We start from the raw sequence: 27017 nt of genomic DNA, 5'->3' as shown, positions 1-27017 counted from the left end.
ACGCGCCGAAATCCACCGAAAACGGCGAAATTTGGGCCACGAAATGTGGCACAACGGGGCAAGCCCAGCTGTCCACGTCGTGGAGCTCGCGGCGAGCTTCGCGTGCATAGGCTGCTCGCGGCGTGGCTCCACCAGTGCGCAAAGTTACGCCCCCCGGAAGATTCGACGTCCCACCTGTCGCTCCGCTGCTAGAGCATAAAAGGTTAAAGCGCGCATATCTCAGCAGGTGCGATCATACCAGCACTAATGCACCGGATCCCATCAGAACTCCGAAGTTAAGCGTGCTTGGGCGAGAGTAGTACTAGGATGGGTGACCCCCTGGGAAGTCCTCGTGTTGCACCCCTTTTTGCGAAATGCTCCTCCGACCCGTCCAGCTCCCTGCTTTTTCTCGACCGTTCCGCACACCCCAACCCCTGTATATCTCCCCCTGAGACCCCACGGCCGACTCATCACGAATGCGGCCAACGATCGAAAACGCTCCGGAATCCACCGAAAACGGCGAAATTTGGGCCACGAAATGTGGCACAACGGGGCAAGCCCAGCTGTCCACGTCGTGGAGCTCGCGGCGAGCTTCGCGTGCATAGGCTGCTCGCGGCGTGGCTCCACCAGTGCGCAAAGTTACGCCCTCCGGAAGATTCGACGTCCCACCTGTCGCTCCGCTGCTAGAGCATGAAAGGTTAAAGCGCGCATATCTCAGCGGGTGCGATCATACCAGCACTAATGCACCGGATCCCATCAGAACTCCGAAGTTAAGCGTGCTTGGGCGAGAGTAGTACTAGGATGGGTGACCCCCTGGGAAGTCCTCGTGTTGCACCCCTTTTTGCGAAATGCTCCTCCGACCCGTCCAGCTTCCTGCTTTTTCTCGACCGTTCCGCACACCCCAACCCCTGTATATCTCCCCCTTAGACCCCACGGCCGACTCATCACGAATGCGGCCAACGATCGAAAACGCGCCGGAATCCACCGAAAACGGCGAAATTTGGGCCACGAAATGTGGCACAACGGGGCAAGCCCAGCTGTCCACGTCGTGGAGCTCGCGGCGAGCTTCGCGTGCATAGGCTGCTCGCGGCGTGGCTCCACCAGTGCGCAAAGTTACGCCCCCCGGAAGATTCGACGTCCCACCTGTCGCTCCGCTGCTAGAGCATAAAAGGTTAAAGCGCGCATATCTCAGCGGGTGCGATCATACCAGCACTAATGCACCGGATCCCATCAGAACTCCGAAGTTAAGCGTGCTTGGGCGAGAGTAGTACTAGGATGGGTGACCCCCTGGGAAGTCCTCGTGTTGCACCCCTTTTTGCGAAATGCTCCTCCGACCCGTCCAGCTTCCTGCTTTTTCTCGACCGTTCCGCACACCCCAACCCCTGTATATCTCCCCCTGAGACCCCACGGCCGACTCATCACGAATGCGGCCAACGATCGAAAACGCGCCGGAATCCACCGAAAACGGCGAAATTTGGGCCACGAAATGTGGCACAACAGGGCAAGCCCAGCTGTCCACGTCGTGGAGCTCGCGGCGAGCTTCGCGTGCATAGGCTGCTCGCGGCGTGGCTCCACCAGTGCGCAAAGTTACGCCCCCCGGAAGATTCGACGTCCCACCTGTCGCTCCGCTGCTAGAGCATAAAATGTTAAAGCGCGCATATCTCAGCGGGTGCGATCATACCAGCACTAATGCACCGGATCCCATCAGAACTCCGAAGTTAAGCGTGCTTGGGCGAGAGTAGTACTAGGATGGGTGACCCCCTGGGAAGTCCTCGTGTTGCACCCCTTTTTGCGAAATGCTCCTCCGACCCGTCCAGCTTCCTGCTTTTTCTCGACCGTTCCGCACACCCCAACCCCTGTATATCTCCCCCTGAGACCCCACGGCCGACTCATCACGAATGCGGCCAACGATCGAAAACGCGCCGGAATCCACCGAAAACGGCGAAATTTGGGCCACGAAATGTGGCACAACGGGGCAAGCCCAGCTGTCCACTTCGTGGAGCTCGCGGCGAGCTTCGCGTGCATAGGCTGCTCGCGGCGTGGCTCCACCAGTGCGCAAAGTTACGCCCCCGGAAGATTCGACGTCCCACCTGTCGCTCCGCTGCTAGAGCATAAAAGGTTAAAGCGCGCATATCTCAGCGGGTGCGATCATACCAGCACTAAAGCACCGGATCCCATCAGAACTCCGAAGTTAAGCGTGCTTGGGCGAGAGTAGTACTAGGATGGGTGACCCCCTGGGAAGTCCTCGTGTTGCACCCCTTTTTGCGAAATGCTCCTCTGACCCGTCCAGCTTCCTGCTTTTTCTCGACCGTTCCGCACACCCCAACCCCTGTATATCTCCCCCTGAGACCCCACGGCCGACTCATCACGAATGCGGCCAACGATCGAAAACGCGCCGGAATCCACCGAAAACGGCGAAATTTGGGCCACGAAATGTGGCACAACGGGGCAAGCCCAGCTGTCCACGTCGTGGAGCTCGCGGCGAGCTTCGCGTGCATAGGCTGCTCGCGGCGTGGCTCCACCAGTGCGCAAAGTTACGCCCCCCGGAAGATTCGACGTCCCACCTGTCGCTCCGCTGCTAGAGCATAAAAGGTTAAAGCGCGCATATCTCAGCGGGTGCGATCATACCAGCACTAATGCACCGGATCCCATCAGAACTCCGAAGTTAAGCGTGCTTGGGCGAGAGTAGTACTAGGATGGGTGACCCCCTGGGAAGTCCTCGTGTTGCACCCCTTTTTGCGAAATGCTCCTCCGACCCGTCCAGCTTCCTGCTTTTTCTCGACCGTTCCGCACACCCCAACCCCTGTATATCTCCCCCTGAGACCCCACGGCCGACTCATCACGAATGCGGCCAACGATCGAAAACGCGCCGGAATCCACCGAAAACGGCGAAATTTGGGCCACGAAATGTGGCACAACGGGGCAAGCCCAGCTGTCCACGTCGTGGAGCTCGCGGCGAGCTTCGCGTGCATAGGCTGCTCGCGGCGTGGCTCCACAGTGCGCAAAGTTACGCCCCCCGGAAGATTCGACGTCCCACCTGTCGCTCCGCTGCTAGAGCATAAAAGGTTAAAGCGCGCATATCTCAGCGGGTGCGATCATACCAGCACTAATGCACCGGATCCCATCAGAACTCCGAAGTTAAGCGTGCTTGGGCGAGAGTAGTACTAGGATGGGTGACCCCCTGGGAAGTCCTCGTGTTGCACCCCTTTTTGCGAAATGCTCCTCCGACCCGTCCAGCTTCCTGCTTTTTCTCGACCGTTCCGCACACCCCAACCCCTGTATATCTCCCCCTGAGACCCCACGGCCGACTCATCACGAATGCGGCCAACGATCGAAAACGCGCCGGAATCCACCGAAAACGGCGAAATTTGGGCCACGAAATGTGGCACAACGGGGCAAGCCCAGCTGTCCACGTCGTGGAGCTCGCGGCGAGCTTCGCGTGCATAGGCTGCTCGCGGCGTGGCTCCACCAGTGCGCAAAGTTACGCCCCCCGGAAGATTCGACGTCCCACCTGTCGCTCCGCTGCTAGAGCATAAAAGGTTAAAGCGCGCATATCTCAGCGGGTGCGATCATACCAGCACTAATGCACCGGATCCCATCAGAACTCCGAAGTTAAGCGTGCTTGGGCGAGAGTAGTACTAGGATGGGTGACCCCCTGGGAAGTCCTCGTGTTGCACCCCTTTTTGCGAAATGCTCCTCCGACCCGTCCAGCTTCCTGCTTTTTCTCGACCGTTCCGCACACCCCAACCCCTGTATATCTCCCCCTGAGACCCCACGGCCGACTCATCACGAATGCGGCCAACGATCGAAAACGCGCCGGAATCCACCGAAAACGGCGAAATTTGGGCCACGAAATGTGGCACAACGGGGCAAGCCCAGCTGTCCACGTCGTGGAGCTCGCGGCGACCTTCGCGTGCATAGGCTGCTCGCGGCGTGGCTCCACCAGTGCGCAAAGTTACGCCCCCCGGAAGATTCGACGTCCCACCTGTCGCTCCGCTGCTAGAGCATAAAAGGTTAAAGCGCGCATATCTCAGCGGGTGCGATCATACCAGCACTAATGCACCGGATCCCATCAGAACTCCGAAGTTAAGCGTGCTTGGGCGAGAGTAGTACTAGGATGGGTGACCCCCTGGGAAGTCCTCGTGTTGCACCCCTTTTTGCGAAATGCTCCTCCGACCCGTCCAGCTTCCTGCTTTTTCTCGACCGTTCCGCACACCCCAACCCCTGTATATCTCCCCCTGAGACCCCACGGCCGACTCATCACGAATGCGGCCAACGATCGAAAACGCGCCGGAATCCACCGAAAACGGCGAAATTTGGGCCACGAAATGTGGCACAACGGGGCAAGCCCAGCTGTCCACGTCGTGGAGCTCGCGGCGAGCTTCGCGTGCATAGGCTGCTCGCGGCGTGGCTCCACCAGTGCGCAAAGTTACGCCCCCCGGAAGATTCGACGTCCCACCTGTCGCTCCGCTGCTAGAGCATAAAAGGTTAAAGCGCGCATATCTCAGCGGGTGCGATCATACCAGCACTAATGCACCGGATCCCATCAGAACTCCGAAGTTAAGCGTGCTTGGGCGAGAGTAGTACTAGGATGGGTGACCCCCCGGGAAGTCCTCGTGTTGCACCCCTTTTTGCGAAATGCTCCTCCGACCCGTCCAGCTTCCTGCTTTTTCTCGACCGTTCCGCACACCCCAACCCCTGTATATCTCCCCCTGAGACTCCACGGCCGACTCATCACGAATGCGGCCAACGATCGAAAACGCGCCGGAATCCACCGAAAACGGCGAAATTTGGGCCACGAAATGTGGCACAACGGGGCAAGCCCAGCTGTCCACGTCGTGGAGCTCGCGGCGAGCTTCGCGTGCATAGGCTGCTCGCGGCGTGGCTCCACCAGTGCGCAAAGTTACGCCCCCCGGAAGATTCGACGTCCCACCTGTCGCTCCGCTGCTAGAGCATAAAAGGTTAAAGCGCGCATATCTCAGCGGGTGCGATCATACCAGCACTAATGCACCGGATCCCATCAGAACTCCGAAGTTAAGCGTGCTTGGGCGAGAGTAGTACTAGGATGGGTGACCCCCTGGGAAGTCCTCGTGTTGCACCCCTTTTTGCGAAATGCTCCTCCGACCCGTCCAGCTTCCTGCTTTTTCTCGACCGTTCCGCACACCCCAACCCCTGTATATCTCCCCCTGAGACCCCACGGCCGACTCATCACGAATGCGGCCAACGATCGAAAACGCGCCGGAATCCACCGAAAACGGCGAAATTTGGGCCACGAAATGTGGCACAACGGGGCAAGCCCAGCTGTCCACGTCGTGGAGCTCGCGGCGAGCTTCGCGTGCATAGGCTGCTCGCGGCGTGGCTCCACCAGTGCGCAAAGTTACGCCCCCCGGAAGATTCGACGTCCCACCTGTCGCTCCGCTGCTAGAGCATAAAAGGTTAAAGCGCGCATATCTCAGCGGGTGCGATCATACCAGCACTAATGCACCGGATCCCATCAGAACTCCGAAGTTAAGCGTGCTTGGGCGAGAGTAGTACTAGGATGGGTGACCCCCTGGGAAGTCCTCGTGTTGCACCCCTTTTTGCGAAATGCTCCTCCGACCCGTCCAGCTTCCTGCTTTTTCTCGACCGTTCCGCACACCCCAACCCCTGTATATCTCCCCCTGAGACCCCACGGCCGACTCATCACGAATGCGGCCAACGATCGAAAACGCGCCGGAATCCACCGAAAACGGCGAAATTTGGGCCACGAAATGTGGCACAACGGGGCAAGCCCAGCTGTCCACGTCGTGGAGCTCGCGGCGAGCTTCGCGTGCATAGGCTGCTCGCGGCGTGGCTCCACCAGTGCGCAAAGTTACGCCCCCCGGAAGATTCGACGTCCCACCTGTCGCTCCGCTGCTAGAGCATAAAAGGTTAAAGCGCGCATATCTCAGCGGGTGCGATCATACCAGCACTAATGCACCGGATCCCATCAGAACTCCGAAGTTAAGCGTGCTTGGGCGAGAGTAGTACTAGGATGGGTGACCCCCTGGGAAGTCCTCGTGTTGCACCCCTTTTTGCGAAATGCTCCTCCGACCCGTCCAGCTTCCTGCTTTTTCTCGACCGTTCCGCACACCCCAACCCCTGTATATCTCCCCCTGAGACCCCACGGCCGACTCATCACGAATGCGGCCAACGATCGAAAACGCGCCGGAATCCACCGAAAACGGCGAAATTTGGGCCACGAAATGTGGCACAACGGGGCAAGCCCAGCTGTCCACGTCGTGGAGCTCGCGGCGAGCTTCGCGTGCATAGGCTGCTCGCGGCGTGGCTCCACCAGTGCGCAAAGTTACGCCCCCCGGAAGATTCGACGTCCCACCTGTCGCTCCGCTGCTAGAGCATAAAAGGTTAAAGCGCGCATATCTCAGCGGGTGCGATCATACCAGCACTAATGCACCGGATCCCATCAGAACTCCGAAGTTAAGCGTGCTTGGGCGAGAGTAGTACTAGGATGGGTGACCCCCTGGGAAGTCCTCGTGTTGCACCCCTTTTTGCGAAATGCTCCTCCGACCCGTCCAGCTTCCTGCTTTTTCTCGACCGTTCCGCACACCCCAACCCCTGTATATCTCCCCCTGAGACCCCACGGCCGACTCATCACGAATGCGGCCAACGATCGAAAACGCGCCGGAATCCACCGAAAACGGCGAAATTTGGGCCACGAAATGTGGCACAACGGGGCAAGCCCAGCTGTCCACGTCGTGGAGCTCGCGGCGAGCTTCGCGTGCATAGGCTGCTCGCGGCGTGGCTCCACCAGTGCGCAAAGTTACGCCCCCCGGAAGATTCGACGTCCCACCTGTCGCTCTGCTGCTAGAGCATAAAAGGTTAAAGCGCGCATATCTCAGCGGGTGCGATCATACCAGCACTAATGCACCGGATCCCATCAGAACTCCGAAGTTAAGCGTGCTTGGGCGAGAGTAGTACTAGGATGGGTGACCCCCTGGGAAGTCCTCGTGTTGCACCCCTTTTTGCGAAATGCTCCTCCGACCCGTCCAGCTTCCTGCTTTTTCTCGACCGTTCCGCACACCCCAACCCCTGTATATCTCCCCCTGAGACCCCACGGCCGACTCATCACGAATGCGGCCAACGATCGAAAACGCGCCGGAATCCACCGAAAACGGCGAAATTTGGGCCACGAAATGTGGCACAACGGGGCAAGCCCAGCTGTCCACGTCGTGGAGCTCGCGGCGAGCTTCGCGTGCATAGGCTGCTCGCGGCGTGGCTCCACCAGTGCGCAAAGTTACGCCCCCCGGAAGATTCGACGTCCCACCTGTCGCTCCGCTGCTAGAGCATAAAAGGTTAAAGCGCGCATATCTCAGCGGGTGCGATCATACCAGCACTAATGCACCGGATCCCATCAGAACTCCGAAGTTAAGCGTGCTTGGGCGAGAGTAGTACTAGGATGGGTGACCCCCTGGGAAGTCCTCGTGTTGCACCCCTTTTTGCGAAATGCTCCTCCGACCCGTCCAGCTTCCTGCTTTTTCTCGACCGTTCCGCACACCCCAACCCCTGTATATCTCCCCCTGAGACCCCACGGCCGACTCATCACGAATGCGGCCAACGATCGAAAACGCGCCGGAATCCACCGAAAACGGCGAAATTTGGGCCACGAAATGTGGCACAACGGGGCAAGCCCAGCTGTCCACGTCGTGGAGCTCGCGGCGAGCTTCGCGTGCATAGGCTGCTCGCGGCGTGGCTCCACCAGTGCGCAAAGTTACGCCCCCCGGAAGATTCGACGTCCCACCTGTCGCTCCGCTGCTAGAGCATAAAAGGTTAAAGCGCGCATATCTCAGCGGGTGCGATCATACCAGCACTAATGCACCGGATCCCATCAGAACTCCGAAGTTAAGCGTGCTTGGGCGAGAGTAGTACTAGGATGGGTGACCCCCTGGGAAGTCCTCGTGTTGCACCCCTTTTTGCGAAATGCTCCTCCGACCCGTCCAGCTTCCTGCTTTTTCTCGACCGTTCCGCACACCCCAACCCCTGTATATCTCCCCCTGAGACCCCACGGCCGACTCATCACGAATGCGGCCAACGATCGAAAACGCGCCGGAATCCACCGAAAACGGCGAAATTTGGGCCACGAAATGTGGCACAACGGGGCAAGCCCAGCTGTCCACGTCGTGGAGCTCGCGGCGAGCTTCGCGTGCATAGGCTGCTCGCGGCGTGGCTCCACCAGTGCGCAAAGTTACGCCCCCCGGAAGATTCAACGTCCCACCTGTCGCTCCGCTGCTAGAGCATAAAAGGTTAAAGCGCGCATATCTCAGCGGGTGCGATCATACCAGCACTAATGCACCGGATCCCATCAGAACTCCGAAGTTAAGCGTGCTTGGGCGAGAGTAGTACTAGGATGGGTGACCCCCTGGGAAGTCCTCGTGTTGCACCCCTTTTTGCGAAATGCTCCTCCGACCCGTCCAGCTTCCTGCTTTTTCTCGACCGTTCCGCACACCCCAACCCCTGTATATCTCCCCCTGAGACCCCACGGCCGACTCATCACGAATGCGGCCAACGATCGAAAACGCGCCGGAATCCACCGAAAACGGCGAAATTTGGGCCACGAAATGTGGCACAACGGGGCAAGCCCAGCTGTCCACGTCGTGGAGCTCGCGGCGAGCTTCGCGTGCATAGGCTGCTCGCGGCGTGGCTCCACCAGTGCGCAAAGTTACGCCCCCCGGAAGATTCGACGTCCCACCTGTCGCTCCGCTGCTAGCGCATAAAAGGTTAAAGCGCGCATATCTCAGCGGGTGCGATCATACCAGCACTAATGCACCGGATCCCATCAGAACTCCGAAGTTAAGCGTGCTTGGGCGAGAGTAGTACTAGGATGGGTGACCCCCTGGGAAGTCCTCGTGTTGCACCCCTTTTTGCGAAATGCTCCTCCGACCCGTCCAGCTTCCTGCTTTTTCTCGACCGTTCCGCACACCCCAACCCCTGTATATCTCCCCCTGAGACCCCACGGCCGACTCATCACGAATGCGGCCAACGATCGAAAACGCGCCGGAATCCACCGAAAACGGCGAAATTTGGGCCACGAAATGTGGCACAACGGGGCAAGCCCAGCTGTCCACGTCGTGGAGCTCGCGGCGAGCTTCGCGTGCATAGGCTGCTCGCGGCGTGGCTCCACCAGTGCGCAAAGTTACGCCCCCCGGAAGATTCGACGTCCCACCTGTCGCTCCGCTGCTAGAGCATAAAAGGTTAAAGCGCGCATATCTCAGCGGGTGCGATCATACCAGCACTAATGCACCGGATCCCATCAGAACTCCGAAGTTAAGCGTGCTTGGGCGAGAGTAGTACTAGGATGGGTGACCCCCTGGGAAGTCCTCGTGTTGCACCCCTTTTTGCGAAATGCTCCTCCGACCCGTCCAGCTTCTTGCTTTTTCTCGACCGTTCCGCACACCCCAACCCCTGTATATCTCCCCCTGAGACCCCACGGCCGACTCATCACGAATGCGGCCAACGATCGAAAACGCGCCGGAATCCACCGAAAACGGCGAAATTTGGGCCACGAAATGTGGCACAACGGGGCAAGCCCAGCTGTCCACGTCGTGGAGCTCGCGGCGAGCTTCGCGTGCATAGGCTGCTCGCGGCGTGGCTCCACCAGTGCGCAAAGTTACGCCCCCCGGAAGATTCGACGTCCCACCTGTCGCTCCGCTGCTAGAGCATAAAAGGTTAAAGCGCGCATATCTCAGCGGGTGCGATCATACCAGCACTAATGCACCGGATCCCATCAGAACTCCGAAGTTAAGCGTGCTTGGGCGAGAGTAGTACTAGGATGGGTGACCCCCTGGGAAGTCCTCGTGTTGCACCCCTTTTTGCGAAATGCTCCTCCGACCCGTCCAGCTTCCTGCTTTTTCTCGACCGTTCCGCACACCCCAACCCCTGTATATCTCCCCCTGAGACCCCACGGCCGACTCATCACGAATGCGGCCAACGATCGAAAACGCGCCGGAATCCACCGAAAACGGCGAAATTTGGGCCACGAAATGTGGCACAACGGGGCAAGCCCAGCTGTCCACGTCGTGGAGCTCGCGGCGAGCTTCGCGTGCATAGGCTGCTCGCGGCGTGGCTCCACCAGTGCGCAAAGTTACGCCCCCCGGAAGATTCGACGTCCCACCTGTCGCTCCGCTGCTAGAGCATAAAAGGTTAAAGCGCGCATATCTCAGCGGGTGCGATCATACCAGCACTAATGCACCGGATCCCATCAGAACTCCGAAGTTAAGCGTGCTTGGGCGAGAGTAGTACTAGGATGGGTGACCCCCTGGGAAGTCCTCGTGTTGCACCCCTTTTTGCGAAATGCTCCTCCGACCCGTCCAGCTTCCTGCTTTTTCTCGACCGTTCCGCACACCCCAACCCCTGTATATCTCCCCCTGAGACCCCACGGCCGACTCATCACGAATGCGGCCAACGATCGAAAACGCGCCGGAATCCACCGAAAACGGCGAAATTTGGGCCACGAAATGTGGCACAACGGGGCAAGCCCAGCTGTCCACGTCGTGGAGCTCGCGGCGAGCTTCGCGTGCATAGGCTGCTCGCGGCGTGGCTCCACCAGTGCGCAAAGTTACGCCCCCCGGAAGATTCGACGTCCCACCTGTCGCTCCGCTGCTAGAGCATAAAAGGTTAAAGCGCGCATATCTCAGCGGGTGCGATCATACCAGCACTAATGCACCGGATCCCATCAGAACTCCGAAGTTAAGCGTGCTTGGGCGAGAGTAGTACTAGGATGGGTGACCCCCTAGGAAGTCCTCGTGTTGCACCCCTTTTTGCGAAATGCTCCTCCGACCCGTCCAGCTTCCTGCTTTTTCTCGACCGTTCCGCACACCCCAACCCCTGTATATCTCCCCCTGAGACCCCACGGCCGACTCATCACGAATGCGGCCAACGATCGAAAACGCGCCGGAATCCACCGAAAACGGCGAAATTTGGGCCACGAAATGTGGCACAACGGGGCAAGCCCAGCTGTCCACGTCGTGGAGCTCGCGGCGAGCTTCGCGTGCATAGGCTGCTCGCGGCGTGGCTCCACCAGTGCGCAAAGTTACGCCCCCCGGAAGATTCGACGTCCCACCTGTCGCTCCGCTGCTAGAGCATAAAAGGTTAAAGCGCGCATATCTCAGCGGGTGCGATCATACCAGCACTAATGCACCGGATCCCATCAGAACTCCGAAGTTAAGCGTGCTTGGGCGAGAGTAGTACTAGGATGGGTGACCCCCTGGGAAGTCCTCGTGTTGCACCCCTTTTTGCGAAATGCTCCTCCGACCCGTCCAGCTTCCTGCTTTTTCTCGACCGTTCCGCACACCCCAACCCCTGTATATCTCCCCCTGAGACCCCACGGCCGACTCATCACGAATGCGGCCAACGATCGAAAACGCGCCGGAATCCACCGAAAACGGCGAAATTTGGGCCACGAAATGTGGCACAACGGGGCAAGCCCAGCTGTCCACGTCGTGGAGCTCGCGGCGAGCTTCGCGTGCATAGGCTGCTCGCGGCGTGGCTCCACCAGTGCGCAAAGTTACGCCCCCCGGAAGATTCGACGTCCCACCTGTCGCTCCGCTGCTAGAGCATAAAAGGTTAAAGCGCGCATATCTCAGCGGGTGCGATCATACCAGCACTAATGCACCGGATCCCATCAGAACTCCGAAGTTAAGCGTGCTTGGGCGAGAGTAGTACTAGGATGGGTGACCTCCTGGGAAGTCCTCGTGTTGCACCCCTTTTTGCGAAATGCTCCTCCGACCCGTCCAGCTTCCTGCTTTTTCTCGACCGTTCCGCACACCCCAACCCTTGTATATCTCCCCCTGAGACCCCACGGCCGACTCATCACGAATGCGGCCAACGATCGAAAACGCGCCGGAATCCACCGAAAACGGCGAAATTTGGGCCACGAAATGTGGCACAACGGGGCAAGCCCAGCTGTCCACGTCGTGGAGCTCGCGGCGAGCTTCGCGTGCATAGGCTGCTCGCGGCGTGGCTCCACCAGTGCGCAAAGTTACGCCCCCCGGAAGATTCGACGTCCCACCTGTCGCTCCGCTGCTAGAGCATAAAAGGTTAAAGCGCGCATATCTCAGCGGGTGCGATCATACCAGCACTAATGCACCGGATCCCATCAGAACTCCGAAGTTAAGCGTGCTTGGGCGAGAGTAGTACTAGGATGGGTGACCCCCTGGGAAGTCCTCGTGTTGCACCCCTTTTTGCGAAATGCTCCTCCGACCCGTCCAGCTTCTTGCTTTTTCTCGACCGTTCCGCACACCCCAACCCCTGTATATCTCCCCCTGAGACCCCACGGCCGACTCATCACGAATGCGGCCAACGATCGAAAACGCGCCGGAATCCACCGAAAACGGCGAAATTTGGGCCACGAAATGTGGCACAACGGGGCAAGCCCAGCTGTCCACGTCGTGGAGCTCGCGGCGAGCTTCGCGTGCATAGGCTGCTCGCGGCGTGGCTCCACCAGTGCGCAAAGTTACGCCCCCCGGAAGATTCGACGTCCCACCTGTCGCTCCGCTGCTAGAGCATAAAAGGTTAAAGCGCGCATATCTCAGCGGGTGCGATCATACCAGCACTAATGCACCGGATCCCATCAGAACTCCGAAGTTAAGCGTGCTTGGGCGAGAGTAGTACTAGGATGGGTGACCCCCTGGGAAGTCCTCGTGTTGCACCCCTTTTTGCGAAATGCTCCTCCGACCCGTCCAGCTTCCTGCTTTTTCTCGACCGTTCCGCACACCCCAACCCCTGTATATCTCCCCCTGAGACCCCACGGCCGACTCATCACGAATGCGGCCAACGATCGAAAACGCGCCGGAATCCACCGAAAACGGCGAAATTTGGGCCACGAAATGTGGCACAACGGGGCAAGCCCAGCTGTCCACGTCGTGGAGCTCGCGGCGAGCTTCGCGTGCATAGGCTGCTCGCGGCGTGGCTCCACCAGTGCGCAAAGTTACGCCCCCCGGAAGATTCGACGTCCCACCTGTCGCTCCGCTGCTAGAGCATAAAAGGTTAAAGCGCGCATATCTCAGCGGGTGCGATCATACCAGCACTAATGCACCGGATCCCATCAGAACTCCGAAGTTAAGCGTGCTTGGGCGAGAGTAGTACTAGGATGGGTGACCCCCTGGGAAGTCCTCGTGTTGCACCCCTTTTTGCGAAATGCTCCTCCGACCCGTCCAGCTTCCTGCTTTTTCTCGACCGTTCCGCACACCCCAACCCCTGTATATCTCCCCCTGAGACCCCACGGCCGACTCATCACGAATGCGGCCAACGATCGAAAACGCGCCGGAATCCACCGAAAACGGCGAAATTTGGGCCACGAAATGTGGCACAACGGGGCAAGCCCAGCTGTCCACGTCGTGGAGCTCGCGGCGAGCTTCGCGTGCATAGGCTGCTCGCGGCGTGGCTCCACCAGTGCGCAAAGTTACGCCCCCCGGAAGATTCGACGTCCCACCTGTCGCTCCGCTGCTAGAGCATAAAAGGTTAAAGCGCGCATATCTCAGCGGGTGCGATCATACCAGCACTAATGCACCGGATCCCATCAGAACTCCGAAGTTAAGCGTGCTTGGGCGAGAGTAGTACTAGGATGGGTGACCCCCTGGGAAGTCCTCGTGTTGCACCCCTTTTTGCGAAATGCTCCTCCGACCCGTCCAGCTTCCTGCTTTTTCTCGACCGTTCCGCACACCCCAACCCCTGTATATCTCCCCCTGAGACCCCACGGCCGACTCATCACGAATGCGGCCAACGATCGAAAACGCGCCGGAATCCACCGAAAACGGCGAAATTTGGGCCACGAAATGTGGCACAACGGGGCAAGCCCAGCTGTCCACGTCGTGGAGCTCGCGGCGAGCTTCGCGTGCATAGGCTGCTCGCGGCGTGGCTCCACCAGTGCGCAAAGTTACGCCCCCCGGAAGATTCGACGTCCCACCTGTCGCTCCGCTGCTAGAGCATAAAAGGTTAAAGCGCGCATATCTCAGCGGGTGCGATCATACCAGCACTAATGCACCGGATCCCATCAGAACTCCGAAGTTAAGCGTGCTTGGGCGAGAGTAGTACTAGGATGGGTGACCCCCTGGGAAGTCCTCGTGTTGCACCCCTTTTTGCGAAATGCTCCTCCGACCCGTCCAGCTTCTTGCTTTTTCTCGACCGTTCCGCACACCCCAACCCCTGTATATCTCCCCCTGAGACCCCACGGCCGACTCATCACGAATGCGGCCAACGATCGAAAACGCGCCGGAATCCACCGAAAACGGCGAAATTTGGGCCACGAAATGTGGCACAACGGGGCAAGCCCAGCTGTCCACGTCGTGGAGCTCGCGGCGAGCTTCGCGTGCATAGGCTGCTCGCGGCGTGGCTCCACCAGTGCGCAAAGTTACGCCCCCCGGAAGATTCGACGTCCCACCTGTCGCTCCGCTGCTAGAGCATAAAAGGTTAAAGCGCGCATATCTCAGCGGGTGCGATCATACCAGCACTAATGCACCGGATCCCATCAGAACTCCGAAGTTAAGCGTGCTTGGGCGAGAGTAGTACTAGGATGGGTGACCCCCTGGGAAGTCCTCGTGTTGCACCCCTTTTTGCGAAATGCTCCTCCGACCCGTCCAGCTTCCTGCTTTTTCTCGACCGTTCCGCACACCCCAACCCCTGTATATCTCCCCCTGAGACCCCACGGCCGACTCATCACGAATGCGGCCAACGATCGAAAACGCGCCGGAATCCACCGAAAACGGCGAAATTTGGGCCACGAAATGTGGCACAACGGGGCAAGCCCAGCTGTCCACGTCGTGGAGCTCGCGGCGAGCTTCGCGTGCATAGGCTGCTCGCGGCGTGGCTCCACCAGTGCGCAAAGTTACGCCCCCCGGAAGATTCGACGTCCCACCTGTCGCTCCGCTGCTAGAGCATAAAAGGTTAAAGCGCGCATATCTCAGCGGGTGCGATCATACCAGCACTAATGCACCGGATCCCATCAGAACTCCGAAGTTAAGCGTGCTTGGGCGAGAGTAGTACTAGGATGGGTGACCCCCTGGGAAGTCCTCGTGTTGCACCCCTTTTTGCGAAATGCTCCTCCGACCCGTCCAGCTTCCTGCTTTTTCTCGACCGTTCCGCACACCCCAACCCCTGTATATCTCCCCCTGAGACCCCACGGCCGACTCATCACGAATGCGGCCAACGATCGAAAACGCGCCGGAATCCACCGAAAACGGCGAAATTTGGGCCACGAAATGTGGCACAACGGGGCAAGCCCAGCTGTCCACGTCGTGGAGCTCGCGGCGAGCTTCGCGTGCATAGGCTGCTCGCGGCGTGGCTCCACCAGTGCGCAAAGTTACGCCCCCCGGAAGATTCGACGTCCCACCTGTCGCTCCGCTGCTAGAGCATAAAAGGTTAAAGCGCGCATATCTCAGCGGGTGCGATCATACCAGCACTAATGCACCGGATCCCATCAGAACTCCGAAGTTAAGCGTGCTTGGGCGAGAGTAGTACTAGGATGGGTGACCCCCTGGGAAGTCCTCGTGTTGCACCCCTTTTTGCGAAATGCTCCTCCGACCCGTCCAGCTTCCTGCTTTTTCTCGACCGTTCCGCACACCCCAACCCCTGTATATCTCCCCCTGAGACCCCACGGCCGACTCATCACGAATGCGGCCAACGATCGAAAACGCGCCGGAATCCACCGAAAACGGCGAAATTTGGGCCACGAAATGTGGCACAACGGGGCAAGCCCAGCTGTCCACGTCGTGGAGCTCGCGGCGAGCTTCGCGTGCATAGGCTGCTCGCGGCGTGGCTCCACCAGTGCGCAAAGTTACGCCCCCCGGAAGATTCGACGTCCCACCTGTCGCTCCGCTGCTAGAGCATAAAAGGTTAAAGCGCGCATATCTCAGCGGGTGTGATCATACCAGCACTAATGCACCGGATCCCATCAGAACTCCGAAGTTAAGCGTGCTTGGGCGAGAGTAGTACTAGGATGGGTGACCCCCTGGGAAGTCCTCGTGTTGCACCCCTTTTTGCGAAATGCTCCTCCGACCCGTCCAGCTTCCTGCTTTTTCTCGACCGTTCCGCACACCCCAACCCCTGTATATCTCCCCCTGAGACCCCACGGCCGACTCATCACGAATGCGGCCAACGATCGAAAACGCGCCGGAATCCACCGAAAACGGCGAAATTTGGGCCACGAAATGTGGCACAACGGGGCAAGCCCAGCTGTCCACGTCGTGGAGCTCGCGGCGAGCTTCGCGTGCATAGGCTGCTCGCGGCGTGGCTCCACCAGTGCGCAAAGTTACGCCCCCCGGAAGATTTGACGTCCCACCTGTCGCTCCGCTGCTAGAGCATAAAAGGTTAAAGCGCGCATATCTCAGCGGGTGCGATCATACCAGCACTAATGCACCGGATCCAATCAGAACTCCGAAGTTAAGCGTGCTTGGGCGAGAGTAGTACTAGGATGGGTGACCCCCTGGGAAGTCCTCGTGTTGCACCCCTTTTTGCGAAATGCTCCTCCGACCCGTCCAGCTTCCTGCTTTTTCTCGACCGTTCCGCACACCCCAACCCCTGTATATCTCCCCCTGAGACCCCACGGCCGACTCATCACGAATGCGGCCAACGATCGAAAACGCGCCGGAATCCACCGAAAACGGCGAAATTTGGGCCACGAAATGTGGCACAACGGGGCAAGCCCAGCTGTCCACGTCGTGGAGCTCGCGGCGAGCTTCGCGTGCATAGGCTGCTCGCGGCGTGGCTCCACCAGTGCGCAAAGTTACGCCCCCCGGAAGATTCGACGTCCCACCTGTCGCTCCGCTGCTAGAGCATAAAAGGTTAAAGCGCGCATATCTCAGCGGGTGCGATCATACCAGCACTAATGCACCGGATCCCATCAGAACTCCGAAGTTAAGCGTGCTTGGGCGAGAGTAGTACTAGGATGGGTGACCCCCTGGGAAGTCCTCGTGTTGCACCCCTTTTTGCGAAATGCTCCTCCGACCCGTCCAGCTTCCTGCTTTTTCTCGACCGTTCCGCACACCCCAACCCCTGTATATCTCCCCCTGAGACCCCACGGCCGACTCATCACGAATGCGGCCAACGATCGAAAACGCGCCGGAATCCACCGAAAACGGCGAAATTTGGGCCACGAAATGTGGCACAACGGGGCAAGCCCAGCTGTCCACGTCGTGGAGCTCGCGGCGAGCTTCGCGTGCATAGGCTGCTCGCGGCGTGGCTCCACCAGTGCGCAAAGTTACGCCCCCCGGAAGATTCGACGTCCCACCTGTCGCTCCGCTGCTAGAGCATAAAAGGTTAAAGCGCGCATATCTCAGCGGGTGCGATCATACCAGCACTAATGCACCGGATCCCATCAGAACTCCGAAGTCAAGCGTGCTTGGGCGAGAGTAGTACTAGGATGGGTGACCCCCTGGGAAGTCCTCGTGTTGCACCCCTTTTTGCGAAATGCTCCTCCGACCCGTCCAGCTTCCTGCTTTTTCTCGACCGTTCCGCACACCCCAACCCCTGTATATCTCCCCCTGAGACCCCACGGCCGACTCATCACGAATGCGGCCAACGATCGAAAACGCGCCGGAATCCACCGAAAACGGCGAAATTTGGGCCACGAAATGTGGCACAACGGGGCAAGCCCAGCTGTCCACGTCGTGGAGCTCGCGGCGAGCTTCGCGTGCATAGGCTGCTCGCGGCGTGGCTCCACCAGTGCGCAAAGTTACGCCCCCCGGAAGATTCGACGTCCCACCTGTCGCTCCGCTGCTAGAGCATAAAAGGTTAAAGCGCGCATATCTCAGCGGGTGCGATCATACCAGCACTAATGCACCGGATCCCATCAGAACTCCGAAGTTAAGCGTGCTTGGGCGAGAGTAGTACTAGGATGGGTGACCCCCTGGGAAGTCCTCGTGTTGCACCCCTTTTTGCGAAATGCTCCTCCGACCCGTCCAGCTTCCTGCTTTTTCTCGACCGTTCCGCACACCCCAACCCCTGTATATCTCCCCCTGAGACCCCACGGCCGACTCATCACGAATGCGGCCAACGATCGAAAACGCGCCGGAATCCACCGAAAACGGCGAAATTTGGGCCACGAAATGTGGCACAACGGGGCAAGCCCAGCTGTCCACGTCGTGGAGCTCGCGGCGAGCTTCGCGTGCATAGGCTGCTCGCGGCGTGGCTCCACCAGTGCGCAAAGTTACGCCCCCCGGAAGATTCGACGTCCCACCTGTCGCTCCGCTGCTAGAGCATAAAAGGTTAAAGCGCGCATATCTCAGCGGGTGCGATCATACCAGCACTAATGCACCGGATCCCATCAGAACTCCGAAGTTAAGCGTGCTTGGGCGAGAGTAGTACTAGGATGGGTGACCCCCTGGGAAGTCCTCGTGTTGCACCCCTTTTTGCGAAATGCTCCTCCGACCCGTCCAGCTTCCTGCTTTTTCTCGACCGTTCCGCACACCCCAACCCCTTTATATCTCCCCCTGAGACCCCACGGCCGACTCATCACGAATGCGGCCAACGATCGAAAACGCGCCGGAATCCACCGAAAACGGCGAAATTTGGGCCACGAAATGTGGCACAACGGGGCAAGCCCAGCTGTCCACGTCGTGGAGCTCGCGGCGAGCTTCGCGTGCATAGGCTGCTCGCGGCGTGGCTCCACCAGTGCGCAAAGTTACGCCCCCCGGAAGATTCGACGTCCCACCTGTCGCTCCGCTGCTAGAGCATAAAAGGTTAAAGCGCGCATATCTCAGCGGGTGCGATCATACCAGCACTAATGCACCGGATCCCATCAGAACTCCGAAGTTAAGCGTGCTTGGGCGAGAGTAGTACTAGGATGGGTGACCCCCTGGGAAGTCCTCGTGTTGCACCTCTTTTTGCGAAATGCTCCTCCGACCCGTCCAGCTTCCTGCTTTTTCTCGACCGTTCCGCACACCCCAACCCCTGTATATCTCCCCCTGAGACCCCACGGCCGACTCATCACGAATGCGGCCAACGATCGAAAACGCGCCGGAATCCACCGAAAACGGCGAAATTTGGGCCACGAAATGTGGCACAACGGGGCAAGCCCAGCTGTCCACGTCGTGGAGCTCGCGGCGAGCTTCGCGTGCATAGGCTGCTCGCGGCGTGGCTCCACCAGTGCGCAAAGTTACGCCCCCCGGAAGATTCGACGTCCCACCTGTCGCTCCGCTGCTAGAGCATAAAAGGTTAAAGCGCGCATATCTCAGCGGGTGCGATCATACCAGCACTAATGCACCGGATCCCATCAGAACTCCGAAGTTAAGCGTGCTTGGGCGAGAGTAGTACTAGGATGGGTGACCCCCTGGGAAGTCCTCGTGTTGCACCCCTTTTTGCGAAATGCTCCTCCGACCCGTCCAGCTTCCTGCTTTTTCTCGACCGTTCCGCACACCCCAACCCCTGTATATCTCCCCCTGAGACCCCACGGCCGACTCATCACGAATGCGGCCAACGATCGAAAACGCGCCGGAATCCACCGAAAACGGCGAAATTTGGGCCACGAAATGTGGCACAACGGGGCAAGCCCAGCTGTCCACGTCGTGGAGCTCGCGGCGAGCTTCGCGTGCATAGGCTGCTCGCGGCGTGGCTCCACCAGTGCGCAAAGTTACGCCCCCCGGAAGATTCGACGTCCCACCTGTCGCTCCGCTGCTAGAGCATAAAAGGTTAAAGCGCGCATATCTCAGCGGGTGCGATCATACCAGCACTAATGCACCGGATCCCATCAGAACTCCGAAGTCAAGCGTGCTTGGGCGAGAGTAGTACTAGGATGGGTGACCCCCTGGGAAGTCCTCGTGTTGCACCCCTTTTTGCGAAATGCTCCTCCGACCCGTCCAGCTTCCTGCTTTTTCTCGACCGTTCCGCACACCCCAACCCCTGTATATCTCCCCCTGAGACCCCACGGCCGACTCATCACGAATGCGGCCAACGATCGAAAACGCGCCGGAATCCACCGAAAACGGCGAAATTTGGGCCACGAAATGTGGCACAACGGGGCAAGCCCAGCTGTCCACGTCGTGGAGCTCGCGGCGAGCTTCGCGTGCATAGGCTGCTCGCGGCGTGGCTCCACCAGTGCGCAAAGTTACGCCCCCCGGAAGATTCGACGTCCCACCTGTCGCTCCGCTGCTAGAGCATAAAAGGTTAAAGCGCGCATATCTCAGCGGGTGCGATCATACCAGCACTAATGCACCGGATCCCATCAGAACTCCGAAGTTAAGCGTGCTTGGGCGAGAGTAGTACTAGGATGGGTGACCCCCTGGGAAGTCCTCGTGTTGCACCCCTTTTTGCGAAATGCTCCTCCGACCCGTCCAGCTTCCTGCTTTTTCTCGACCGTTCCGCACACCCCAACCCCTGTATATCTCCCCCTGAGACCCCACGGCCGACTCATCACGAATGCGGCCAACGATCGAAAACGCGCCGGAATCCACCGAAAACGGCGAAATTTGGGCCACGAAATGTGGCACAACGGGGCAAGCCCAGCTGTCCACGTCGTGGAGCTCGCGGCGAGCTTCGCGTGCATAGGCTGCTCGCGGCGTGGCTCCACCAGTGCGCAAAGTTACGCCCCCCGGAAGATTCGACGTCCCACCTGTCGCTCCGCTGCTAGAGCATAAAAGGTTAAAGCGCGCATATCTCAGCGGGTGCGATCATACCAGCACTAATGCACCGGATCCCATCAGAACTCCGAAGTTAAGCGTGCTTGGGCGAGAGTAGTACTAGGATGGGTGACCCCCTGGGAAGTCCTCGTGTTGCACCCCTTTTTGCGAAATGCTCCTCCGACCCGTCCAGCTTCCTGCTTTTTCTCGACCGTTCCGCACACCCCAACCCCTTTATATCTCCCCCTGAGACCCCACGGCCGACTCATCACGAATGCGGCCAACGATCGAAAACGCGCCGGAATCCACCGAAAACGGCGAAATTTGGGCCACGAAATGTGGCACAACGGGGCAAGCCCAGCTGTCCACGTCGTGGAGCTCGCGGCGAGCTTCGCGTGCATAGGCTGCTCGCGGCGTGGCTCCACCAGTGCGCAAAGTTACGCCCCCCGGAAGATTCGACGTCCCACCTGTCGCTCCGCTGCTAGAGCATAAAAGGTTAAAGCGCGCATATCTCAGCGGGTGCGATCATACCAGCACTAATGCACCGGATCCCATCAGAACTCCGAAGTTAAGCGTGCTTGGGCGAGAGTAGTACTAGGATGGGTGACCCCCTGGGAAGTCCTCGTGTTGCACCTCTTTTTGCGAAATGCTCCTCCGACCCGTCCAGCTTCCTGCTTTTTCTCGACCGTTCCGCACACCCCAACCCCTGTATATCTCCCCCTGAGACCCCACGGCCGACTCATCACGAATGCGGCCAACGATCGAAAACGCGCCGGAATCCACCGAAAACGGCGAAATTTGGGCCACGAAATGTGGCACAACGGGGCAAGCCCAGCTGTCCACGTCGTGGAGCTCGCGGCGAGCTTCGCGTGCATAGGCTGCTCGCGGCGTGGCTCCACCAGTGCGCAAAGTTACGCCCCCCGGAAGATTCGACGTCCCACCTGTCGCTCCGCTGCTAGAGCATAAAAGGTTAAAGCGCGCATATCTCAGCGGGTGCGATCATACCAGCACTAATGCACCGGATCCCATCAGAACTCCGAAGTTAAGCGTGCTTGGGCGAGAGTAGTACTAGGATGGGTGACCCCCTGGGAAGTCCTCGTGTTGCACCCCTTTTTGCGAAATGCTCCTCCGACCCGTCCAGCTTCCTGCTTTTTCTCGACCGTTCCGCACACCCCAACCCCTGTATATCTCCCCCTGAGACCCCACGGCCGACTCATCACGAATGCGGCCAACGATCGAAAACGCGCCGGAATCCACCGAAAACGGCGAAATTTGGGCCACGAAATGTGGCACAACGGGGCAAGCCCAGCTGTCCACGTCGTGGAGCTCGCGGCGAGCTTCGCGTGCATAGGCTGCTCGCGGCGTGGCTCCACCAGTGCGCAAAGTTACGCCCCCCGGAAGATTTGACGTCCCACCTGTCGCTCCGCTGCTAGAGCATAAAAGGTTAAAGCGCGCATATCTCAGCGGGTGCGATCATACCAGCACTAATGCACCGGATCCAATCAGAACTCCGAAGTTAAGCGTGCTTGGGCGAGAGTAGTACTAGGATGGGTGACCCCCTGGGAAGTCCTCGTGTTGCACCCCTTTTTGCGAAATGCTCCTCCGACCCGTCCAGCTTCCTGCTTTTTCTCGACCGTTCCGCACACCCCAACCCCTGTATATCTCCCCCTGAGACCCCACGGCCGACTCATCACGAATGCGGCCAACGATCGAAAACGCGCCGGAATCCACCGAAAACGGCGAAATTTGGGCCACGAAATGTGGCACAACGGGGCAAGCCCAGCTGTCCACGTCGTGGAGCTCGCGGCGAGCTTCGCGTGCATAGGCTGCTCGCGGCGTGGCTCCACCAGTGCGCAAAGTTACGCCCCCCGGAAGATTCGACGTCCCACCTGTCGCTCCGCTGCTAGAGCATAAAAGGTTAAAGCGCGCATATCTCAGCGGGTGCGATCATACCAGCACTAATGCACCGGATCCCATCAGAACTCCGAAGTTAAGCGTGCTTGGGCGAGAGTAGTACTAGGATGGGTGACCCCCTGGGAAGTCCTCGTGTTGCACCCCTTTTTGCGAAATGCTCCTCCGACCCGTCCAGCTTCCTGCTTTTTCTCGACCGTTCCGCACACCCCAACCCCTGTATATCTCCCCCTGAGACCCCACGGCCGACTCATCACGAATGCGGCCAACGATCGAAAACGCGCCGGAATCCACCGAAAACGGCGAAATTTGGGCCACGAAATGTGGCACAACGGGGCAAGCCCAGCTGTCCACGTCGTGGAGCTCGCGGCGAGCTTCGCGTGCATAGGCTGCTCGCGGCGTGGCTCCACCAGTGCGCAAAGTTACGCCCCCCGGAAGATTCGACGTCCCACCTGTCGCTCCGCTGCTAGAGCATAAAAGGTTAAAGCGCGCATATCTCAGCGGGTGCGATCATACCAGCACTAATGCACCGGATCCCATCAGAACTCCGAAGTTAAGCGTGCTTGGGCGAGAGTAGTACTAGGATGGGTGACCCCCTGGGAAGTCCTCGTGTTGCACCCCTTTTTGCGAAATGCTCCTCCGACCCGTCCAGCTTCCTGCTTTTTCTCGACCGTTCCGCACACCCCAACCCCTGTATATCTCCCCCTGAGACCCCACGGCCGACTCATCACGAATGCGGCCAACGATCGAAAACGCGCCAGAATCCACCGAAAACGGCGAAATTTGGGCCACGAAATGTGGCACAACGGGGCAAGCCCAGCTGTCCACGTCGTGGAGCTCGCGGCGAGCTTCGCGTGCATAGGCTGCTCGCGGCGTGGCTCCACCAGTGCGCAAAGTTACGCCCCCCGGAAGATTTGACGTCCCACCTGTCGCTCCGCTGCTAGAGCATAAAAGGTTAAAGCGCGCATATCTCAGCGGGTGCGATCATACCAGCACTAATGCACCGAATCCCATCAGAACTCCGAAGTTAAGCGTGCTTGGGCGAGAGTAGTACTAGGATGGGTGACCCCCTGGGAAGTCCTCGTGTTGCACCCCTTTTTGCGAAATGCTCCTCCGACCCGTCCAGCTTCCTGCTTTTTCTCGACCGTTCCGCACACCCCAACCCCTGTATATCTCCCCCTGAGACCCCACGGCCGACTCATCACGAATGCGGCCAACGATCGAAAACGCGCCGGAATCCACCGAAAACGGCGAAATTTGGGCCACGAAATGTGGCACAACGGGGCAAGCCCAGCTGTCCACGTCGTGGAGCTCGCGGCGAGCTTCGCGTGCATAGGCTGCTCGCGGCGTGGCTCCACCAGTGCGCAAAGTTACGCCCCCCGGAAGATTCGACGTCCCACCTGTCGCTCCGCTGCTAGAGCATAAAAGGTTAAAGCGCGCATATCTCAGCGGGTGCGATCATACCAGCACTAATGCACCGGATCCCATCAGAACTCCGAAGTTAAGCGTGCTTGGGCGAGAGTAGTACTAGGATGGGTGACCCCCTGGGAAGTCCTCGTGTTGCACACCTTTTTGCGAAATGCTCCTCCGACCCGTCCAGCTTCCTGCTTTTTCTCGACCGTTCCGCACACCCCAACCCCTGTATATCTCCCCCTGAGACCCCACGGCCGACTCATCACGAATGCGGCCAACGATCGAAAACGCGCCGGAATCCACCGAAAACGGCGAAATTTGGGCCACGAAATGTGGCACAACGGGGCAAGCCCAGCTGTCCACGTCGTGGAGCTCGCGGCGAGCTTCGCGTGCATAGGCTGCTCGCGGCGTGGCTCCACCAGTGCGCAAAGTTACGCCCCCCGGAAGATTCGACGTCCCACCTGTCGCTCCGCTGCTAGAGCATAAAAGGTTAAAGCGCGCATATCTCAGCGGGTGCGATCATACCAGCACTAATGCACCGGATCCCATCAGAACTCCGAAGTCAAGCGTGCTTGGGCGAGAGTAGTACTAGGATGGGTGACCCCCTGGGAAGTCCTCGTGTTGCACCCCTTTTTGCGAAATGCTCCTCCGACCCGTCCAGCTTCCTGCTTTTTCTCGACCGTTCCGCACACCCCAACCCCTGTATATCTCCCCCTGAGACCCCACGGCCGACTCATCACGAATGCGGCCAACGATCGAAAACGCGCCGGAATCCACCGAAAACGGCGAAATTTGGGCCACGAAATGTGGCACAACGGGGCAAGCCCAGCTGTCCACGTCGTGGAGCTCGCGGCGAGCTTCGCGTGCATAGGCTGCTCGCGGCGTGGCTCCACCAGTGCGCAAAGTTACGCCCCCCGGAAGATTTGACGTCCCACCTGTCGCTCCGCTGCTAGAGCATAAAAGGTTAAAGCGCGCATATCTCAGCGGGTGCGATCATACCAGCACTAATGCACCGGATCCAATCAGAACTCCGAAGTTAAGCGTGCTTGGGCGAGAGTAGTACTAGGATGGGTGACCCCCTGGGAAGTCCTCGTGTTGCACCCCTTTTTGCGAAATGCTCCTCCGACCCGTCCAGCTTCCTGCTTTTTCTCGACCGTTCCGCACACCCCAACCCCTGTATATCTCCCCCTGAGACCCCACGGCCGACTCATCACGAATGCGGCCAACGATCGAAAACGCGCCGGAATCCACCGAAAACGGCGAAATTTGGGCCACGAAATGTGGCACAACGGGGCAAGCCCAGCTGTCCACGTCGTGGAGCTCGCGGCGAGCTTCGCGTGCATAGGCTGCTCGCGGCGTGGCTCCACCAGTGCGCAAAGTTACGCCCCCCGGAAGATTCGACGTCCCACCTGTCGCTCCGCTGCTAGAGCATAAAAGGTTAAAGCGCGCATATCTCAGCGGGTGCGATCATACCAGCACTAATGCACCGGATCCCATCAGAACTCCGAAGTTAAGCGTGCTTGGGCGAGAGTAGTACTAGGATGGGTGACCCCCTGGGAAGTCCTCGTGTTGCACCCCTTTTTGCGAAATGCTCCTCCGACCCGTCCAGCTTCCTGCTTTTTCTCGACCGTTCCGCACACCCCAACCCCTGTATATCTCCCCCTGAGACCCCACGGCCGACTCATCACGAATGCGGCCAACGATCGAAAACGCGCCGGAATCCACCGAAAACGGCGAAATTTGGGCCACGAAATGTGGCACAACGGGGCAAGCCCAGCTGTCCACGTCGTGGAGCTCGCGGCGAGCTTCGCGTGCATAGGCTGCTCGCGGCGTGGCTCCACCAGTGCGCAAAGTTACGCCCCCCGGAAGATTCGACGTCCCACCTGTCGCTCCGCTGCTAGAGCATAAAAGGTTAAAGCGCGCATATCTCAGCGGGTGCGATCATACCAGCACTAATGCACCGGATCCCATCAGAACTCCGAAGTTAAGCGTGCTTGGGCGAGAGTAGTACTAGGATGGGTGACCCCCTGGGAAGTCCTCGTGTTGCACCCCTTTTTGCGAAATGCTCCTCCGACCCGTCCAGCTTCCTGCTTTTTCTCGACCGTTCCGCACACCCCAACCCCTGTATATCTCCCCCTGAGACCCCACGGCCGACTCAACACGAATGCGGCCAACGATCGAAAACGCGCCAGAATCCACCGAAAACGGCGAAATTTGGGCCACGAAATGTGGCACAACGGGGCAAGCCCAGCTGTCCACGTCGTGGAGCTCGCGGCGAGCTTCGCGTGCATAGGCTGCTCGCGGCGTGGCTCCACCAGTGCGCAAAGTTACGCCCCCCGGAAGATTTGACGTCCCACCTGTCGCTCCGCTGCTAGAGCATAAAAGGTTAAAGCGCGCATATCTCAGCGGGTGCGATCATACCAGCACTAATGCACCGAATCCCATCAGAACTCCGAAGTTAAGCGTGCTTGGGCGAGAGTAGTACTAGGATGGGTGACCCCCTGGGAAGTCCTCGTGTTGCACCCCTTTTTGCGAAATGCTCCTCCGACCCGTCCAGCTTCCTGCTTTTTCTCGACCGTTCCGCACACCCCAACCCCTGTATATCTCCCCCTGAGACCCCACGGTCGACTCATCACGAATGCGGCCAACGATCGAAAACGCGCCGGAATCCACCGAAAACGGCGAAATTTGGGCCACGAAATGTGGCACAACGGGGCAAGCCCAGCTGTCCACGTCGTGGAGCTCGCGGCGAGCTTCGCGTGCATAGGCTGCTCGCGGCGTGGCTCCACCAGTGCGCAAAGTTACGCCCCCCGGAAGATTCGACGTCCCACCTGTCGCTCCGCTGCTAGAGCATAAAAGGTTAAAGCGCGCATATCTCAGCGGGTGCGATCATACCAGCACTAATGCACCGGATCCCATCAGAACTCCGAAGTTAAGCGTGCTTGGGCGAGAGTAGTACTAGGATGGGTGACCCCCTGGGAAGTCCTCGTGTTGCACACCTTTTTGCGAAATGCTCCTCCGACCCGTCCAGCTTCCTGCTTTTTCTCGACCGTTCCGCACACCCCAACCCCTGTATATCTCCCCCTGAGACCCCACGGCCGACTCATCACGAATGCGGCCAACGATCGAAAA

At 59.2% G+C, this 27017-nt stretch overlaps 57 non-coding genes across 57 annotated transcripts; all 57 read left to right on the top strand.

The window, feature by feature from the left end:
* Nucleotides 1-224: 224 nt before the first annotated feature.
* Nucleotides 225-343, top strand: LOC148786390 (5S ribosomal RNA). The gene has a single exon (XR_016061770.1). It is a non-coding gene; the product is annotated as a 5S ribosomal RNA (ribosomal RNA).
* A 355-nt stretch (nt 344-698) lies between these two features.
* On the top strand, nt 699-817 carry LOC148786389 (5S ribosomal RNA). Its single transcript, XR_016062584.1, has one exon. It is a non-coding gene; the product is annotated as a 5S ribosomal RNA (ribosomal RNA).
* Nucleotides 818-1172: 355 nt separating this feature from the next.
* LOC148786388 (5S ribosomal RNA) lies at nt 1173-1291 on the top strand. The gene has a single exon (XR_016062583.1). It is a non-coding gene; the product is annotated as a 5S ribosomal RNA (ribosomal RNA).
* A 355-nt stretch (nt 1292-1646) lies between these two features.
* Nucleotides 1647-1765, top strand: LOC148786387 (5S ribosomal RNA). Its single transcript, XR_016062582.1, has one exon. It is a non-coding gene; the product is annotated as a 5S ribosomal RNA (ribosomal RNA).
* Nucleotides 1766-2119: 354 nt separating this feature from the next.
* On the top strand, nt 2120-2238 carry LOC148786386 (5S ribosomal RNA). Its single transcript, XR_016062252.1, has one exon. It is a non-coding gene; the product is annotated as a 5S ribosomal RNA (ribosomal RNA).
* Nucleotides 2239-2593: 355 nt separating this feature from the next.
* On the top strand, nt 2594-2712 carry LOC148786385 (5S ribosomal RNA). The gene has a single exon (XR_016062581.1). It is a non-coding gene; the product is annotated as a 5S ribosomal RNA (ribosomal RNA).
* Nucleotides 2713-3066: 354 nt separating this feature from the next.
* LOC148786384 (5S ribosomal RNA) lies at nt 3067-3185 on the top strand. Its single transcript, XR_016062580.1, has one exon. It is a non-coding gene; the product is annotated as a 5S ribosomal RNA (ribosomal RNA).
* A 355-nt stretch (nt 3186-3540) lies between these two features.
* On the top strand, nt 3541-3659 carry LOC148786383 (5S ribosomal RNA). Its single transcript, XR_016062579.1, has one exon. It is a non-coding gene; the product is annotated as a 5S ribosomal RNA (ribosomal RNA).
* Nucleotides 3660-4014: 355 nt separating this feature from the next.
* On the top strand, nt 4015-4133 carry LOC148786382 (5S ribosomal RNA). The gene has a single exon (XR_016062578.1). It is a non-coding gene; the product is annotated as a 5S ribosomal RNA (ribosomal RNA).
* Nucleotides 4134-4488: 355 nt separating this feature from the next.
* Nucleotides 4489-4607, top strand: LOC148786381 (5S ribosomal RNA). Its single transcript, XR_016068145.1, has one exon. It is a non-coding gene; the product is annotated as a 5S ribosomal RNA (ribosomal RNA).
* A 355-nt stretch (nt 4608-4962) lies between these two features.
* On the top strand, nt 4963-5081 carry LOC148786380 (5S ribosomal RNA). Its single transcript, XR_016062576.1, has one exon. It is a non-coding gene; the product is annotated as a 5S ribosomal RNA (ribosomal RNA).
* A 355-nt stretch (nt 5082-5436) lies between these two features.
* Nucleotides 5437-5555, top strand: LOC148786379 (5S ribosomal RNA). Its single transcript, XR_016062575.1, has one exon. It is a non-coding gene; the product is annotated as a 5S ribosomal RNA (ribosomal RNA).
* A 355-nt stretch (nt 5556-5910) lies between these two features.
* Nucleotides 5911-6029, top strand: LOC148786378 (5S ribosomal RNA). Its single transcript, XR_016062574.1, has one exon. It is a non-coding gene; the product is annotated as a 5S ribosomal RNA (ribosomal RNA).
* A 355-nt stretch (nt 6030-6384) lies between these two features.
* On the top strand, nt 6385-6503 carry LOC148786377 (5S ribosomal RNA). The gene has a single exon (XR_016062573.1). It is a non-coding gene; the product is annotated as a 5S ribosomal RNA (ribosomal RNA).
* A 355-nt stretch (nt 6504-6858) lies between these two features.
* On the top strand, nt 6859-6977 carry LOC148786376 (5S ribosomal RNA). The gene has a single exon (XR_016062572.1). It is a non-coding gene; the product is annotated as a 5S ribosomal RNA (ribosomal RNA).
* Nucleotides 6978-7332: 355 nt separating this feature from the next.
* LOC148786375 (5S ribosomal RNA) lies at nt 7333-7451 on the top strand. The gene has a single exon (XR_016062571.1). It is a non-coding gene; the product is annotated as a 5S ribosomal RNA (ribosomal RNA).
* A 355-nt stretch (nt 7452-7806) lies between these two features.
* LOC148786374 (5S ribosomal RNA) lies at nt 7807-7925 on the top strand. Its single transcript, XR_016062570.1, has one exon. It is a non-coding gene; the product is annotated as a 5S ribosomal RNA (ribosomal RNA).
* Nucleotides 7926-8280: 355 nt separating this feature from the next.
* Nucleotides 8281-8399, top strand: LOC148786373 (5S ribosomal RNA). The gene has a single exon (XR_016062569.1). It is a non-coding gene; the product is annotated as a 5S ribosomal RNA (ribosomal RNA).
* A 355-nt stretch (nt 8400-8754) lies between these two features.
* Nucleotides 8755-8873, top strand: LOC148786372 (5S ribosomal RNA). Its single transcript, XR_016062568.1, has one exon. It is a non-coding gene; the product is annotated as a 5S ribosomal RNA (ribosomal RNA).
* A 355-nt stretch (nt 8874-9228) lies between these two features.
* Nucleotides 9229-9347, top strand: LOC148786371 (5S ribosomal RNA). Its single transcript, XR_016062567.1, has one exon. It is a non-coding gene; the product is annotated as a 5S ribosomal RNA (ribosomal RNA).
* A 355-nt stretch (nt 9348-9702) lies between these two features.
* LOC148786370 (5S ribosomal RNA) lies at nt 9703-9821 on the top strand. Its single transcript, XR_016062565.1, has one exon. It is a non-coding gene; the product is annotated as a 5S ribosomal RNA (ribosomal RNA).
* Nucleotides 9822-10176: 355 nt separating this feature from the next.
* On the top strand, nt 10177-10295 carry LOC148786369 (5S ribosomal RNA). Its single transcript, XR_016062564.1, has one exon. It is a non-coding gene; the product is annotated as a 5S ribosomal RNA (ribosomal RNA).
* A 355-nt stretch (nt 10296-10650) lies between these two features.
* Nucleotides 10651-10769, top strand: LOC148786368 (5S ribosomal RNA). The gene has a single exon (XR_016061780.1). It is a non-coding gene; the product is annotated as a 5S ribosomal RNA (ribosomal RNA).
* A 355-nt stretch (nt 10770-11124) lies between these two features.
* Nucleotides 11125-11243, top strand: LOC148786367 (5S ribosomal RNA). The gene has a single exon (XR_016062563.1). It is a non-coding gene; the product is annotated as a 5S ribosomal RNA (ribosomal RNA).
* Nucleotides 11244-11598: 355 nt separating this feature from the next.
* Nucleotides 11599-11717, top strand: LOC148786366 (5S ribosomal RNA). Its single transcript, XR_016062487.1, has one exon. It is a non-coding gene; the product is annotated as a 5S ribosomal RNA (ribosomal RNA).
* A 355-nt stretch (nt 11718-12072) lies between these two features.
* On the top strand, nt 12073-12191 carry LOC148786365 (5S ribosomal RNA). Its single transcript, XR_016062562.1, has one exon. It is a non-coding gene; the product is annotated as a 5S ribosomal RNA (ribosomal RNA).
* Nucleotides 12192-12546: 355 nt separating this feature from the next.
* Nucleotides 12547-12665, top strand: LOC148786364 (5S ribosomal RNA). Its single transcript, XR_016062561.1, has one exon. It is a non-coding gene; the product is annotated as a 5S ribosomal RNA (ribosomal RNA).
* Nucleotides 12666-13020: 355 nt separating this feature from the next.
* Nucleotides 13021-13139, top strand: LOC148786363 (5S ribosomal RNA). The gene has a single exon (XR_016062560.1). It is a non-coding gene; the product is annotated as a 5S ribosomal RNA (ribosomal RNA).
* Nucleotides 13140-13494: 355 nt separating this feature from the next.
* Nucleotides 13495-13613, top strand: LOC148786362 (5S ribosomal RNA). Its single transcript, XR_016062559.1, has one exon. It is a non-coding gene; the product is annotated as a 5S ribosomal RNA (ribosomal RNA).
* Nucleotides 13614-13968: 355 nt separating this feature from the next.
* On the top strand, nt 13969-14087 carry LOC148786361 (5S ribosomal RNA). The gene has a single exon (XR_016062558.1). It is a non-coding gene; the product is annotated as a 5S ribosomal RNA (ribosomal RNA).
* Nucleotides 14088-14442: 355 nt separating this feature from the next.
* Nucleotides 14443-14561, top strand: LOC148786360 (5S ribosomal RNA). Its single transcript, XR_016062557.1, has one exon. It is a non-coding gene; the product is annotated as a 5S ribosomal RNA (ribosomal RNA).
* A 355-nt stretch (nt 14562-14916) lies between these two features.
* On the top strand, nt 14917-15035 carry LOC148786359 (5S ribosomal RNA). The gene has a single exon (XR_016062556.1). It is a non-coding gene; the product is annotated as a 5S ribosomal RNA (ribosomal RNA).
* Nucleotides 15036-15390: 355 nt separating this feature from the next.
* LOC148786358 (5S ribosomal RNA) lies at nt 15391-15509 on the top strand. Its single transcript, XR_016062554.1, has one exon. It is a non-coding gene; the product is annotated as a 5S ribosomal RNA (ribosomal RNA).
* Nucleotides 15510-15864: 355 nt separating this feature from the next.
* Nucleotides 15865-15983, top strand: LOC148786357 (5S ribosomal RNA). Its single transcript, XR_016068119.1, has one exon. It is a non-coding gene; the product is annotated as a 5S ribosomal RNA (ribosomal RNA).
* A 355-nt stretch (nt 15984-16338) lies between these two features.
* Nucleotides 16339-16457, top strand: LOC148786356 (5S ribosomal RNA). Its single transcript, XR_016062072.1, has one exon. It is a non-coding gene; the product is annotated as a 5S ribosomal RNA (ribosomal RNA).
* A 355-nt stretch (nt 16458-16812) lies between these two features.
* Nucleotides 16813-16931, top strand: LOC148786355 (5S ribosomal RNA). The gene has a single exon (XR_016062553.1). It is a non-coding gene; the product is annotated as a 5S ribosomal RNA (ribosomal RNA).
* Nucleotides 16932-17286: 355 nt separating this feature from the next.
* On the top strand, nt 17287-17405 carry LOC148786354 (5S ribosomal RNA). The gene has a single exon (XR_016068336.1). It is a non-coding gene; the product is annotated as a 5S ribosomal RNA (ribosomal RNA).
* A 355-nt stretch (nt 17406-17760) lies between these two features.
* Nucleotides 17761-17879, top strand: LOC148786353 (5S ribosomal RNA). Its single transcript, XR_016062552.1, has one exon. It is a non-coding gene; the product is annotated as a 5S ribosomal RNA (ribosomal RNA).
* A 355-nt stretch (nt 17880-18234) lies between these two features.
* LOC148786352 (5S ribosomal RNA) lies at nt 18235-18353 on the top strand. Its single transcript, XR_016062551.1, has one exon. It is a non-coding gene; the product is annotated as a 5S ribosomal RNA (ribosomal RNA).
* Nucleotides 18354-18708: 355 nt separating this feature from the next.
* LOC148786351 (5S ribosomal RNA) lies at nt 18709-18827 on the top strand. Its single transcript, XR_016068267.1, has one exon. It is a non-coding gene; the product is annotated as a 5S ribosomal RNA (ribosomal RNA).
* A 355-nt stretch (nt 18828-19182) lies between these two features.
* LOC148786350 (5S ribosomal RNA) lies at nt 19183-19301 on the top strand. Its single transcript, XR_016062550.1, has one exon. It is a non-coding gene; the product is annotated as a 5S ribosomal RNA (ribosomal RNA).
* Nucleotides 19302-19656: 355 nt separating this feature from the next.
* Nucleotides 19657-19775, top strand: LOC148786349 (5S ribosomal RNA). The gene has a single exon (XR_016068335.1). It is a non-coding gene; the product is annotated as a 5S ribosomal RNA (ribosomal RNA).
* Nucleotides 19776-20130: 355 nt separating this feature from the next.
* On the top strand, nt 20131-20249 carry LOC148786348 (5S ribosomal RNA). The gene has a single exon (XR_016062549.1). It is a non-coding gene; the product is annotated as a 5S ribosomal RNA (ribosomal RNA).
* A 355-nt stretch (nt 20250-20604) lies between these two features.
* On the top strand, nt 20605-20723 carry LOC148786347 (5S ribosomal RNA). Its single transcript, XR_016062548.1, has one exon. It is a non-coding gene; the product is annotated as a 5S ribosomal RNA (ribosomal RNA).
* Nucleotides 20724-21078: 355 nt separating this feature from the next.
* Nucleotides 21079-21197, top strand: LOC148786346 (5S ribosomal RNA). The gene has a single exon (XR_016068266.1). It is a non-coding gene; the product is annotated as a 5S ribosomal RNA (ribosomal RNA).
* Nucleotides 21198-21552: 355 nt separating this feature from the next.
* LOC148786345 (5S ribosomal RNA) lies at nt 21553-21671 on the top strand. The gene has a single exon (XR_016062547.1). It is a non-coding gene; the product is annotated as a 5S ribosomal RNA (ribosomal RNA).
* Nucleotides 21672-22026: 355 nt separating this feature from the next.
* On the top strand, nt 22027-22145 carry LOC148786344 (5S ribosomal RNA). The gene has a single exon (XR_016062071.1). It is a non-coding gene; the product is annotated as a 5S ribosomal RNA (ribosomal RNA).
* A 355-nt stretch (nt 22146-22500) lies between these two features.
* On the top strand, nt 22501-22619 carry LOC148786343 (5S ribosomal RNA). The gene has a single exon (XR_016062546.1). It is a non-coding gene; the product is annotated as a 5S ribosomal RNA (ribosomal RNA).
* A 355-nt stretch (nt 22620-22974) lies between these two features.
* Nucleotides 22975-23093, top strand: LOC148786342 (5S ribosomal RNA). Its single transcript, XR_016062545.1, has one exon. It is a non-coding gene; the product is annotated as a 5S ribosomal RNA (ribosomal RNA).
* A 355-nt stretch (nt 23094-23448) lies between these two features.
* LOC148786341 (5S ribosomal RNA) lies at nt 23449-23567 on the top strand. The gene has a single exon (XR_016062121.1). It is a non-coding gene; the product is annotated as a 5S ribosomal RNA (ribosomal RNA).
* Nucleotides 23568-23922: 355 nt separating this feature from the next.
* Nucleotides 23923-24041, top strand: LOC148786340 (5S ribosomal RNA). The gene has a single exon (XR_016061769.1). It is a non-coding gene; the product is annotated as a 5S ribosomal RNA (ribosomal RNA).
* Nucleotides 24042-24396: 355 nt separating this feature from the next.
* Nucleotides 24397-24515, top strand: LOC148786339 (5S ribosomal RNA). The gene has a single exon (XR_016068334.1). It is a non-coding gene; the product is annotated as a 5S ribosomal RNA (ribosomal RNA).
* A 355-nt stretch (nt 24516-24870) lies between these two features.
* On the top strand, nt 24871-24989 carry LOC148786338 (5S ribosomal RNA). The gene has a single exon (XR_016062070.1). It is a non-coding gene; the product is annotated as a 5S ribosomal RNA (ribosomal RNA).
* Nucleotides 24990-25344: 355 nt separating this feature from the next.
* LOC148786337 (5S ribosomal RNA) lies at nt 25345-25463 on the top strand. The gene has a single exon (XR_016062543.1). It is a non-coding gene; the product is annotated as a 5S ribosomal RNA (ribosomal RNA).
* Nucleotides 25464-25818: 355 nt separating this feature from the next.
* LOC148786336 (5S ribosomal RNA) lies at nt 25819-25937 on the top strand. Its single transcript, XR_016062542.1, has one exon. It is a non-coding gene; the product is annotated as a 5S ribosomal RNA (ribosomal RNA).
* A 355-nt stretch (nt 25938-26292) lies between these two features.
* On the top strand, nt 26293-26411 carry LOC148786335 (5S ribosomal RNA). Its single transcript, XR_016062120.1, has one exon. It is a non-coding gene; the product is annotated as a 5S ribosomal RNA (ribosomal RNA).
* Nucleotides 26412-26766: 355 nt separating this feature from the next.
* LOC148786334 (5S ribosomal RNA) lies at nt 26767-26885 on the top strand. Its single transcript, XR_016068494.1, has one exon. It is a non-coding gene; the product is annotated as a 5S ribosomal RNA (ribosomal RNA).
* The last annotated feature ends 132 nt before the right edge of the window (nt 26886-27017 follow it).

This window comes from Sesamum indicum, linkage group LG10 (assembly GCF_026168435.1).
Source record: "Sesamum indicum cultivar Baizhima isolate 11 linkage group LG10, ASM2616843v1, whole genome shotgun sequence".
NCBI lineage: Eukaryota > Viridiplantae > Streptophyta > Magnoliopsida > Lamiales > Pedaliaceae > Sesamum > Sesamum indicum.
This window is presented reverse-complemented; position numbering and strand designations above follow the sequence as displayed.